The following is a 10,649-nucleotide window of genomic DNA, read 5'->3' on the forward strand; positions in this document are numbered from 1 at the left end:
CTGTACGTTTCAAGCATACCACAATAACATGCATTACTTCTGGGGTCGCGCACACACAGACACAAGTGAGTGTGGAGAGAAAAGACTAGAACGCAGCAAAGAGAAATGACCGGGAGCCAGAGGACGCTGCTGGTCTCAGCCCTGACACCAACTTGCCTTGTGGCCATAGATAGCCAAGAGCCCCTGAAGGCTGGGGAGCCCATGGGTGCACGCGTGGGTGCTGCATGGGTGCAGTACCAGGTGAGAGGCTGGGCCAGACTGAGTCCCACCACCTGCAGCAAGGAGCTGATCGGGAGTGAGAGGCCCCGACAGGCCCCTGCCTCAGCCACCCCATAAGGGACAAGAAACACGAAGCGAGCAGCAGTTCATGGGAAGAAAGGCTGACTGCCTTATTCACTGTCAGGGCCACGTGAGTCAGCAGAGATGGCACTGGGTTGCCCAGAAGCTCCTGCCCTCTGGGTGGAGTTAACTAGAAGCAGGGCACCTACTTGGAGGGGGATGTCAGGCCTCCAGCTCCTTGGGGCTGGCAGATGGCCCTGGGCCTGCTTCCCTAAGACAGACGGGCAGTGAGGAGCGGGGCTCCAGATACCCTGTAGGGGGCAGCAGGTTGTACTCCCGCGCTCCTTGCAAGCCCTGCCAACCAAGAGATCCCAAAAATCTACCCCAGGGAGGCGGGAGGAGGAATTGCAGGCCCCTCCCATAACTGAGCCGAGATAGAAAGACTTGGCAATGGGCAAAAGACCCGCAGTGGGAGGGACAGCGTCCTGACCACCTTGCTTTCCAGAATTCCTGGCCCTGAGCCCTGAGCCCCTCCCTCCCTCCCTCACCTGTACCCCAGAGACCCACATTCTACACTCCTGTGCACAGCCGCCCCTCGGCTGGTGCCTAGGCTGCCCTCAAACAGTGCGCCCTTTCTGCAGAAACTGAGGCCCCGGACACACCCTGCGCCTCCGCAGGAGGCGACCCTGGTCCCGGCGCAGGCTTTTGCGGGGGAGCCTCGGGGAGCCCAGGCTAAGGTTAGGAAAGAAGAGGGAGAAGAACAAAGCCCCCCTTCCCACCCTCTCCGCCTCGGGGCGGAGGGTCGGGCAGCGCCCAGCCGGGTCCTCACCCCTCCCCCATGGCAGGGGCAGCCTAGGCCAGCCCCCACAACGCAGGCGGCGGGATTTTCAGCCGAACAGAGCCCTTGACTGGGGAAGAGGGGCAGCCACGCCCAGGGCCACACCCCACGGCGGCCGATGGGGGGTCACTCGGCTCCTGGCACAGCGCTCCCTGTCTCACACACGCGGACGCCCGTAGGGACGTGCCAACTTCGACCCCCACCTGCCCGCACAGGCCCTGCCTGACTTTTCCCGCATAGTGTCCCTCTCCCGATCGGCATCTTGGGCGTCGCCCAGGTACCGCTCACCTGTCGGGCTCCGGCCCCCCGGCCTCCCTCGCCGCCCCGCTCCCGTCCGTGGGGCCCCGGAGCCCAGTGCCCGGCCTGGGTGGGGCTCCAGCCGCCCCGCCCGCAGCAGCGGGCAGGGCCGTGCGGCGCTCCCAGCTCTCGTCCCCCGACCCCGGCCGGGCAAGGCTGGGACTGGGGGCCGGGGACGTCGCAGCCGCGGCCGCAGCCGCAGCCGAGGCGCGAGGGCAGGCCTGCCCGGCTTACCTGCGCTGCGGCCGCCGCTCGGGCTGCCCGCCCAGCCTCCGCGCACGCCGGCCTCGGACCCGCTGCCGGAGCGCGTCTGCGATGCCGATGCTGCGGCGGCAGCGGCGGCGGGGCGGGGCGGGCGTGCGCGCAGGGGAGGGGGAGGGGAGCGCAGGGGAGGCGGGGGAGGAGGGAGTGAGATCACCTCCCCCGCCGCCCGCCCCGCCCCGCCGCGCCCTAGCCCCTCGTCTCCGCGGACCCCGGCTTCCGAGGCGGGCTGCCGAGCCCGGCGCGGGCCGGGAGTCCCCTGTGGCCCCCCGCGGGAGCTCAGCGGGACCCCCGCCACCAGGTCCCGCCGGACCCGCGCCCGCAGCCCCGAAGTCCCTGGCCCGTGAACACCCCGCACCCCGGCGCCCGCGCTGCAGCGTTGGCTCGCGGCAGGAATCGCGGGGCTGGGCGGAGAGAGGAGTCGGGTGGGGAAACATCCCCTAGTCCTTACCCGGCCCTCGAGGGCGCTGACGAACGACGGGCACCCACACGCAACGGGGCCCGGCCGCACCCTGGTCATGGGGTGTTTGGACGCTCCCCAACCCCAGGGACAAGATTCCCGAGTCTTGGGCTCTCTCCCGCATGCTTCCATCCTAGGCGCCCGATCCGGTACAGTAGGGCCCGCGGGCCTCCATTTCAGCCCCCCAAGGACACTCCAGGGGCGCGGGCAGCCCAGAGCCCAGGGGCGAGGAGGTCACGAAGAGGGAGCCCCTCGAGCCGCCCCTCTCTTTTCCTAGATTTCCCTCCAACTCCCTGCCAGCTTTCCCGGCCCGTGTTTCTTTGTGGTGGGGGTTGGCCCCATCTCGACCTTCCCCGGCGTCCCCACTGTCTCTGCGGCCTTGCACTGGAAGCCCGGGAAGGAGTTCCTCCCCTGCGCCCCCCTGCGCCTCCCACCCCCCCACCCCACCCCGGGCCGTGACCTCTGATGCCGTGACCTCAGATGGGAGGCGGAGGGCGCAACAATTCCGGAGAGAGCCTAGCCGGCCTCAGGGCAAGGAAGGCCTAGGGCCCAGATGGCAGATTGCAGCGGCGCTGGCCACGGTATTTTTATGAGCATGCCTGTTGCCCAGTGAAGCATTCCGGGGCCTTCGGCTCAGCCTCTCGCGACCCTCCGAGCCGTGCAGGAGGCCCACGTGGGAGGGGCCCGGGCATCCTGGCCTGGAGTTCCCATGGCAGCTTCCATGTCGCCTGGAAGGGGAGACTTGCAGCCCTGCCCTCAGTGAGGGTCTGGTTGCTGTGTTCTAGGGCTCTTTATTTCCTTTTTAGGTTTATTCATTTTGAGAGAGAGAAAGAGAGAGCGAGCGAGCAGGTGAGGGGCAGAAAGAGTGGGAGAGAGAGAATCCCGAGCAGGCTCGGTGCTGCCAGTGCAGAGCCCAGTGCGGGGCTGGAACCCAGCAGGGTGAGATCATGACCTGAGCCGAAATCAAGAGGGGGATGCCTAAGCCTTAACCGACTGCCCCCTCCAGACGCCCCGCCAGAGGTCTTTAGAAGGAGACTGGCTGAGGAGGTTAGGCTGGGGCGCGCCAGTGGAGGGCCGCACAGAGGGCGGAGCCAAGGGAGCCCCGCCCCCCCGGGCTGGATTGTGGTAGATCCAGAGCGGGGAGTGATGGTGGCCCTCTCTCCTGCCACTGGCCCGGCCCTTTCGGGGGCAGGGAGGAGGCTGTGGGCACCAGGCCAGTTGGCCCAGGGCTCCGTAAGGAGGGCGGGCCTGGTCGCCCAGGAGGTGGTGTTTTCCATGAGGCACTGAGCTGCTATCTGCTTCCTGCCTGCTCTGATCCCACCACCGATAGGCCTGGCCTCTCTCCTCTCTGGCCACCTCTGCCTCTCTACCCACCCCCTACAGTCCCCAGCCTCTTCCTCTAGCCCCAAATCCTTTGCTTCTTTCAAAAGTATACGGTTTGGGGCGCCTGGGTGGCTTAGTCGGTTAAGCGTCCGACTTTCGCTTGGGTCATGATCTCGCGGTTCGCGGGTTCGAGCCCCGCGTCGGGCTCTGTGCTGACTGCCAGCTCGGAGCCTGGAGCCTGTTTCAGAGTCTGTCACTCCCTCTCTCTCTCTGACCCTCCCCTGCTCACGCTGTTTCTCTCTCTCTCCTAGAAATAAATAAAACATTTAAAAAAAAAAAGTATACGGTTTGGGGCTGGTGGCTGTGCTGGTATTGACAGGAGTGAGGTAAGCGGCCAGAGCCCACTCACTGTGCTGCCCCCCCAGTGCCTAATGAGGGTTCAGTCTCCACTGACTGTCCTAGTGTTCGCTACTATGATGACACGAGATAGCATTTACCAAGCACTCCCATGGGCCTGCCATCGTTCTAAGGTTTCGTGTGTTAGCACATTTATTTAACACACCAACCCGGGGAAGTGCATCATTAGCCCACAGTACAGATGGGGAAACTCAAGTCCAAAGAGCTCAAGGAATGTGTCCGGGGAGCACAACTAAGAAGAGTCACTTTTTCTTCAGGAGATCATGGAAGCCATACAGGACCCTACGATGAACGTTCTTTCACTAGGCTCGCTCTGCGAGTGAGGAGCCTGAGGTCCAGAAGGGACGTCGTCCAGCCCCGGGAGGGGGGCACGGGGGCTGTGCTGAGCATTCCACACACATCCGCTCACCTGCTCGCCTACTCCTCCGCCCGTCACTGGGGCAACCGTCGCTGCCGCCACTTCACAGATGAGGAAACTGAAGTTCAGATGGGTCAAGTGACTTCGCCAAGATCGTCCAGAAGGTAAATGGCGCAGCTGGAGTTTGAACTTGCTCCTGTTTGACTGAAAAGCCCATCCTCCCACTTCTGCTGCCCAGATAGATGGGCCAGTGGAGGGACGACAGGAATGAGAGAGGTCCCTGGCGGAGAAGCAGGAAAGATTGGCCTCCGACAAGCGGTGAGCCACGTGCCACATGCTCCCTGGGGAGACTGGGAGGCACTGGAGAGACCGCGGCTGGGTCTTGCCCACTCACCACCTTCAACGGCCGGAGCTCCTCACAGCTCCTTGTGACCCACCGTCTTGGGCACAGCATGCAGATGAGGACAGCCACCCAGAGTCCGGGCAGACCCTCCCCCACAAGACAAAGGCAGGAGGAAAGTGCCAGCAGGTTGACGGGTGGGCTGATGGGCCTGGAACACCTGTCTCAGGTGTAGTGCGTCGAGCAGCACGCAGCCGGGCTTCGGTTTGGTTTGGTCCAGCCTAACGATCCTCACTTTTCTGTAAATCGACTTTATCGAGGTACAATTTACCTACAGTAAAATCTGCCTGCTTGAGGCGTACAGCTCAGTGATTTTTGATAAATATCCTGTAACCATCGCCCAAATCAAGATATAGAATATCTCCATCACCTCCCCCAAGATTCTCTCATACCCTTGTGAAGTCACGCACTCCCTCTAGCCCTATCTCCTCCCCGCCCCCCCCCCCCCCATCTGCTGCCCTCACTGGAATTATAGAGTCGTGCAGTGTGTATTGTGAGTTGGCTGTGGCTCCGTTCGCTCAGGGTAGCTTCCCAGACTCTAGACTCGGCCGCGCTGGTGTGAGCGCACACGCGGCAGCAGTTCGTTCCTGGTTCTCCCTGAGTAGTATGCCCGCGCTTGGATAAATCCCGCCCTGTTTAGCCACACGCCCACTGGGTTGTTTCCAGCTTTGGGTGAAGCTGAGCCCAGCTGCTCGGAGCATTAACATACAGGGTCTGTGTCAGCTTTCATTTCTGGAACCACCACCCAGTGGGGCTGCTGGGCTAGAGGGTACATTTTTCTACCTTTGTCTTTTACCTGGAGGGTTGGGTTGATTATATCGGGGGTGTTTGCTAGGTGTTTGGATGTGTTCTTGCCTGTCTATTAAGCGCTTCCTATTTGCCTGGCTTTCCAAATTTCTCTTTCCCCACCCCCATTTTCTATCAGTGAAGGTTCAGGGCAGGAAGCAGAAATCGCTGCAGCAGCCATCTTCCGCAGAAAGAGATTTTGTAAACCTAAGGAAGGAGATAGGAAGCACACAAGGCCGCCGGAGGGGCCGGAGGGGCCGGAGGGGCCGGAGGGGCCGAAGCAGGGGCCACAGACCACCCCCTCCAAACCGGCTCCCATGAAGAGCCGCTGCCTCCGCCACCGTGGGCGAGGTGGGGGAATAGGCGGCCACCAGTGCAATGTTGAGTTCAAGAAGACAACACCGTAGTCATGAGTCAGGGATCAGCAAGCCGGGACCAGGAAGTCAGTGCCGCCCAAAGACATGGAGGCCCACCCAGCACAGGGGTGCTGCAGGGCAGAAAGATGGCCTTCCGGAAGCCTTCCAAATCTCAGGGGAGGGCGCCCAACTGGCAAAACCAACCTGCCTCCCCGTCTGGGAAATGCCACGCTATGGCAAGAACTTCCAAAGGCACATTAAAAAGAGGTCCCGGTCATTCCCTTGGTTGTCATTTAGATGGATTGAATTTGTGTTCTGGAATTTTCCTTTCTGTTTAGAAGCACTGCAAGAACTTTTGAATAGTTATTTTAGATATTTTGACACACATTCTTTTTTTTTTTTTAAGTCTATTTATCTATTTTGAGAGAGAGAGAGAGAGAGAGTGCGTGAGCGGGGTGGGGGGGAGGGGAGGAAGAGCAGAGAAAAAATCCCGAGCAGGCTCCACACTGTTAGCACAGAGCCCAGCACAGAACCATGAGATCACAAACTGAGCCCAAATCAAGAGTCAGACGCTTACCCAACTGAGCCACCCAGACGCCCCTTAATGTGCATTTTTAATAAAGCCTAAAGTTAATCAATATCTCTGTTCTGGTGGTTTTAACCTATGGCCACAAATTCTTTAATGTTTCTCCCTTCAAGAGGTGGTGACTCCTTTCCTCCTCTTGAGCATGAGCTGGACATGGTGACTCACGTGTAATGAACGGAGCAGAGCAAAGAGATGGTGGGCAATTTGGGGGTACAAGTCAGACAAGGCCCTGTTGCGTGTCCTCTCTGCTCTCCTTCCTGGATCGCTGTGTCTGGGACAAGGCGGCGGCCATGCTGTGAGGGTGCTCGATGGCTCCATTGAGGCTCGTCTCCCTCTGCTCCTCCTTGTGCTCTCACTTCTTCACCAGTGGCCTGCCACCTTCCCCTTATCCACACGATATTCCAGCCTCTCAGTTTCCTGCCCTTATCTCCAAAGACCTTGACCTCACCCCAGCCTCCTCGTCCCACGGTGATGCCTTAGAGACCCCATCGTCATCGTCATCATCCACAGAATTGCTCTGATATATTAAGTTCCAAATGCCAACTCTCTGGGCACGACCTCCTACTTCCTGCCTTCTAGCACTTCTGTATTTTGACTTCACAAGTGCTTCCCAGTCCCTTGACCCCTGGACCCAATCTATCAGATCCCACTCGGCCCCTCTCTGCTCCGTGCCCCGCCTATGCCTTGCAGGGTGGCCCTTCAACATGTTCAGGTTCGTCCGGTTGCAGGGAGTGAGGAGCACCACGCCACTAGCCAGGGCTCTCCAGAGAAACAGCCTACAGATGCATGTGTGAGACTCATTGTAAGGAGCTGGCTTGTATGACTCTGCAGCCTGTAAAGGCCCAAGATCTACAGCCAGCAAGCTGGAGAAAGTTCCAGTCCAAGGGCAGGAAAAGGCCCGTGTCTCCGCCGGAGCAGTCAGGCCAGACAGTTCCCTCTTACTCGGCTTCTCTGTTCCATTCAGGTCTTCAGTGGATTGGATGAGGCCCACGCATGTCAGGGAGGGCCATCTGCTTTATTCACTCTATTGATTGAAATGTTAATCTCATCCAGAAACACCTTCACAGGCACATGAGAAAAGAATGATGTTTGACCAAACGTCTGGGCACCTCGTGGCCGGTCAAGGTGACACATGAAATGGACCATCGCAAGGGTAACCTCAGATATGTGGACACGAGCAGAGTTGTACACGAACTTTGGGGCATCGAGCCCAGGGTTTTAAGCAGCTCTAGGAACCAGGCCATCTCACCGACAGCACCACTGGGAGCCAAGTGACCAATCTAGAGACTGGTTGTTCTAGACCAGGTGCAGCTGAGGCCAAGGTTGGGCCAGGCTATGCAATATACAGCGTGGCCATCTGCTAGGGACTGATGTGTACCCCTCCCCTTTGTACGCTGAAGCCGTAACCCACCACGTGGCACTATTTGGAGATGGGACGTCTAAGAAGGTAATTAAGGCAAAATGAGGTGATAAGGGCAGGGCCCTGATCGGAGAGGATTCCTGTGCTTATGAAAAGAGACAACAGAGACTTCTCTCTCTGCCTCAGTCTCTGCTTTGGCCTCTCTCATTCTGTGAGGACACAGCAAGAAGACAACCATCTACAAGCCAAGAAAAGGAAACTGACCAGGGCACCTGGGTGGCTCAGTCGGTTAAGCATCCAACTTAGGCTCAGGTCATGATCTCACAGTTCGTTGGTTCGAGGCCCGCGTCAGGCTCTGTGCTGACAGCTCAGAGCCTGGAGCCTATTTCAGAGTCTGTGTCTCCCTCTCTCTCTGACCCTCCCCTGCTCATGCTGTCTCTCTCTCTCTCTCTCTCTCTCAGAAAGAAATGAAACATTTTTTAAATATTTAAAAAAAGAAAACAGGGGCGCCTGGGTGGCTTAGTCGGTTGAGCGTCCGACTTTCGCTTAGGTCATGATCTCGCGGTTCGTGGGTTCGAGCCCCGCGTCGGGCTCTGTGCTGACTGCCAGCTCAGAGCCTGGAGCCTGTTTCAGTCTGTGACTCCCTCTCTCTCTGACCCTCCCCTGCTCACGCTGTCTCTCTCTCTCTCTCCTAGAAATAAATAAAACATTTAAAAATAAATAAATAAAAAAAAGAAAAAGAAAAAATAAAAAAAGAAAAGAAAAGGGAAGGAAACTGACCTTGTCAGAACTTGATCTGGGGCTTCCTGCTTCCAGAGTGGTTATAAAGTGCCACAGCCACCCAGCCTATGGTCTTCTGTGGTGGTGGCCGGAGCCATCGAACACTCCATCCCTGGGTGCATCGCTGCTGAGTGGGGCTTCCACACCATCTTGCCCGGCCCCGCCGACTACACTTCAGTTACCTGTTGTCTCGTGTTTCCTCCAAACCCCCAGGCTTTGAACAGAATGGCCCAGATGAGGCTGCAGAATGCTGTGGGAGAAAGCCACATCCAAGTGTAGGTGGCCTCCTAGGGATTCACGAGCTCCAAACCAGCTGGCTTGTAATGAGCACAGTGCAGATGTATGTCCTCAGCCAGCTTCCGGCTCCTTCCACTCAGCCGCTCTTCCACATGCTCTCCACGTGCTGTTGACTTGGGTGTGAAAGGGACAAATCGGGGTGCCTTGGTGAGTCAGGTGGATAAGCATCTGACTCTTGATTTTGGCTCAGGTCAGGATCCTGCAGTTCTGTGAGATCGAGCCCTACATCAGGCTCCATGCCGACGGGGCAGAGCCTGCTTGGGGTTCTCTCTCTGTCTCCTTCTCTGTCTCTGTCCTTACCCCACTCATGCTGTCTCTGTCTCTCTTAAACAAATTTATAAACAATTTTTAAAAAAGGGACAAATTAAGCACGGCCATTTACTTTCTCTCCCTTTTGAAACCCCACTAAAATGACAGTAAGTGAGTGTTTAAAAGCAAACATTGCCAAGGGCGAAAGTAATCGGTGATGAGGTAAGTGCAACAAGAGCGTGGGTGCCCAGCAGTAACCCCCGCAGCGACCGCTGCCGAGTCCCCGCGGCAGAGCTCACATGTGACGCGGAGCTCAGCAGTGCAGACGGGGGTGAAAATCTGTGTAAGAGGTAGTTAGACCCCCACGTGCCGTCCCCGGCCCCAGCAGAAGAGGAAGTTCATTCTTTGCAGCCGACGACATAGAGATGCCTTCGCTGGGCGCCACCGGGGGCAGCACGCTGTGGGGACAGGAGGACAAGGCAGGTGACCGGTCCCAACGGACGCAGAGCGTTGTGGCCCTCTCGCCCTACTCAGCTCCAGTGCCGACAGCCAGCCCCGGGCGCCCGACTGGGGATCTTTGTCTGGGCTCTTGGGCCATTCCGAGAGGAATGAACTGAAGCCGGGAGGTGGTGGTCGCCGCCGAGGACGGGCCACACACGAACCTTGACTCTGACCTTTCTGTACGGGCCTGGGGCCTTGTTTCGTGACCCTGGGCTCCTTGGGGCACATCCGGCCCCGCTAACAACACCCCAGACCCAAAGCGTGTTCCCGGCGACGTGAAGGTGGAGGAGGCGCGGTTGGACGCGGCAAGGCCGGAACCGACTGGGTGCTGTTTTGCAGTGTCTGCGGGAGAAGAGTCGCACAGACAGGGAGCGTCTGGAGGGGAAGCCGCGAGAACGCCTCGGACGCCCATGACAAGGGTTGTTCCACTGCAAGGGGCACCTGACGGACTCACTCAGTGGAGCGCGCGACTCCTGGTCTCGGGGTTGTACGTTCGAACCCCATGTTGGGTGTAGAGATTGCTTACAAATAAAATCTTTTAAAAAAAAAAAGAAAAGAAAAGAAAAAAGAATTGTACCATTGTAAGCATCAGCCTGCTTTCCCCACCAGGTTACGGCCGGCTGAGCAAGGACCGCGGCGATTCAACACAAATGAGATCAAGCTGTTGGACCGGAGCACGGACTTGGGTCAGTTCAGCCACACATCGCTGTACCCACTCTGCCGGGCCTGGACGCCCAACAGCCCCTCAGTGCCAGAGCGTCAATTCCCACTCAGCTCACCACTGCCACCGTCACCTGAGGTCAAGGAGAGGTCAGAGTCACAGGCAGCAAAGAGTTGTGACGGGTATAAATAAACTGCCTCCGCCCACAGCCCCCAGGCCCCCGGCGGTGCTGGCGGATTCCCAGTTCCATCCCCGTTGCAGCTGGAGACCCGGGGGCCCCCAGTGATGCGCCCTCCGAGCCCGAGCCCTCACCACCCGCGCTCATCTCCCGAAACAAACGGAGCTGTAAATGCATCCGCTGCAGGTGGGAGGAGTCATCCCATCGGAGCCAGCTTCGCTGCTCAGAACGCATGAAGCTCCTATGGGACACTTATGAGTGA

The 10,649-nt window shown here is 58.8% G+C and overlaps 1 pseudogene; it reads left to right on the forward strand.

Moving 5' to 3' along the window:
- The first annotated feature begins 9,264 nt into the window (after positions 1-9,264).
- On the forward strand, positions 9,265-10,649 carry LOC120221722 (annotated as a pseudogene).

This window comes from Hyaena hyaena, unplaced genomic scaffold, assembly GCF_003009895.1.
Source record: "Hyaena hyaena isolate Hyena2069 unplaced genomic scaffold, ASM300989v1 scaffold_808, whole genome shotgun sequence".
In the NCBI taxonomy this organism is placed as follows: domain Eukaryota; kingdom Metazoa; phylum Chordata; class Mammalia; order Carnivora; family Hyaenidae; genus Hyaena; species Hyaena hyaena.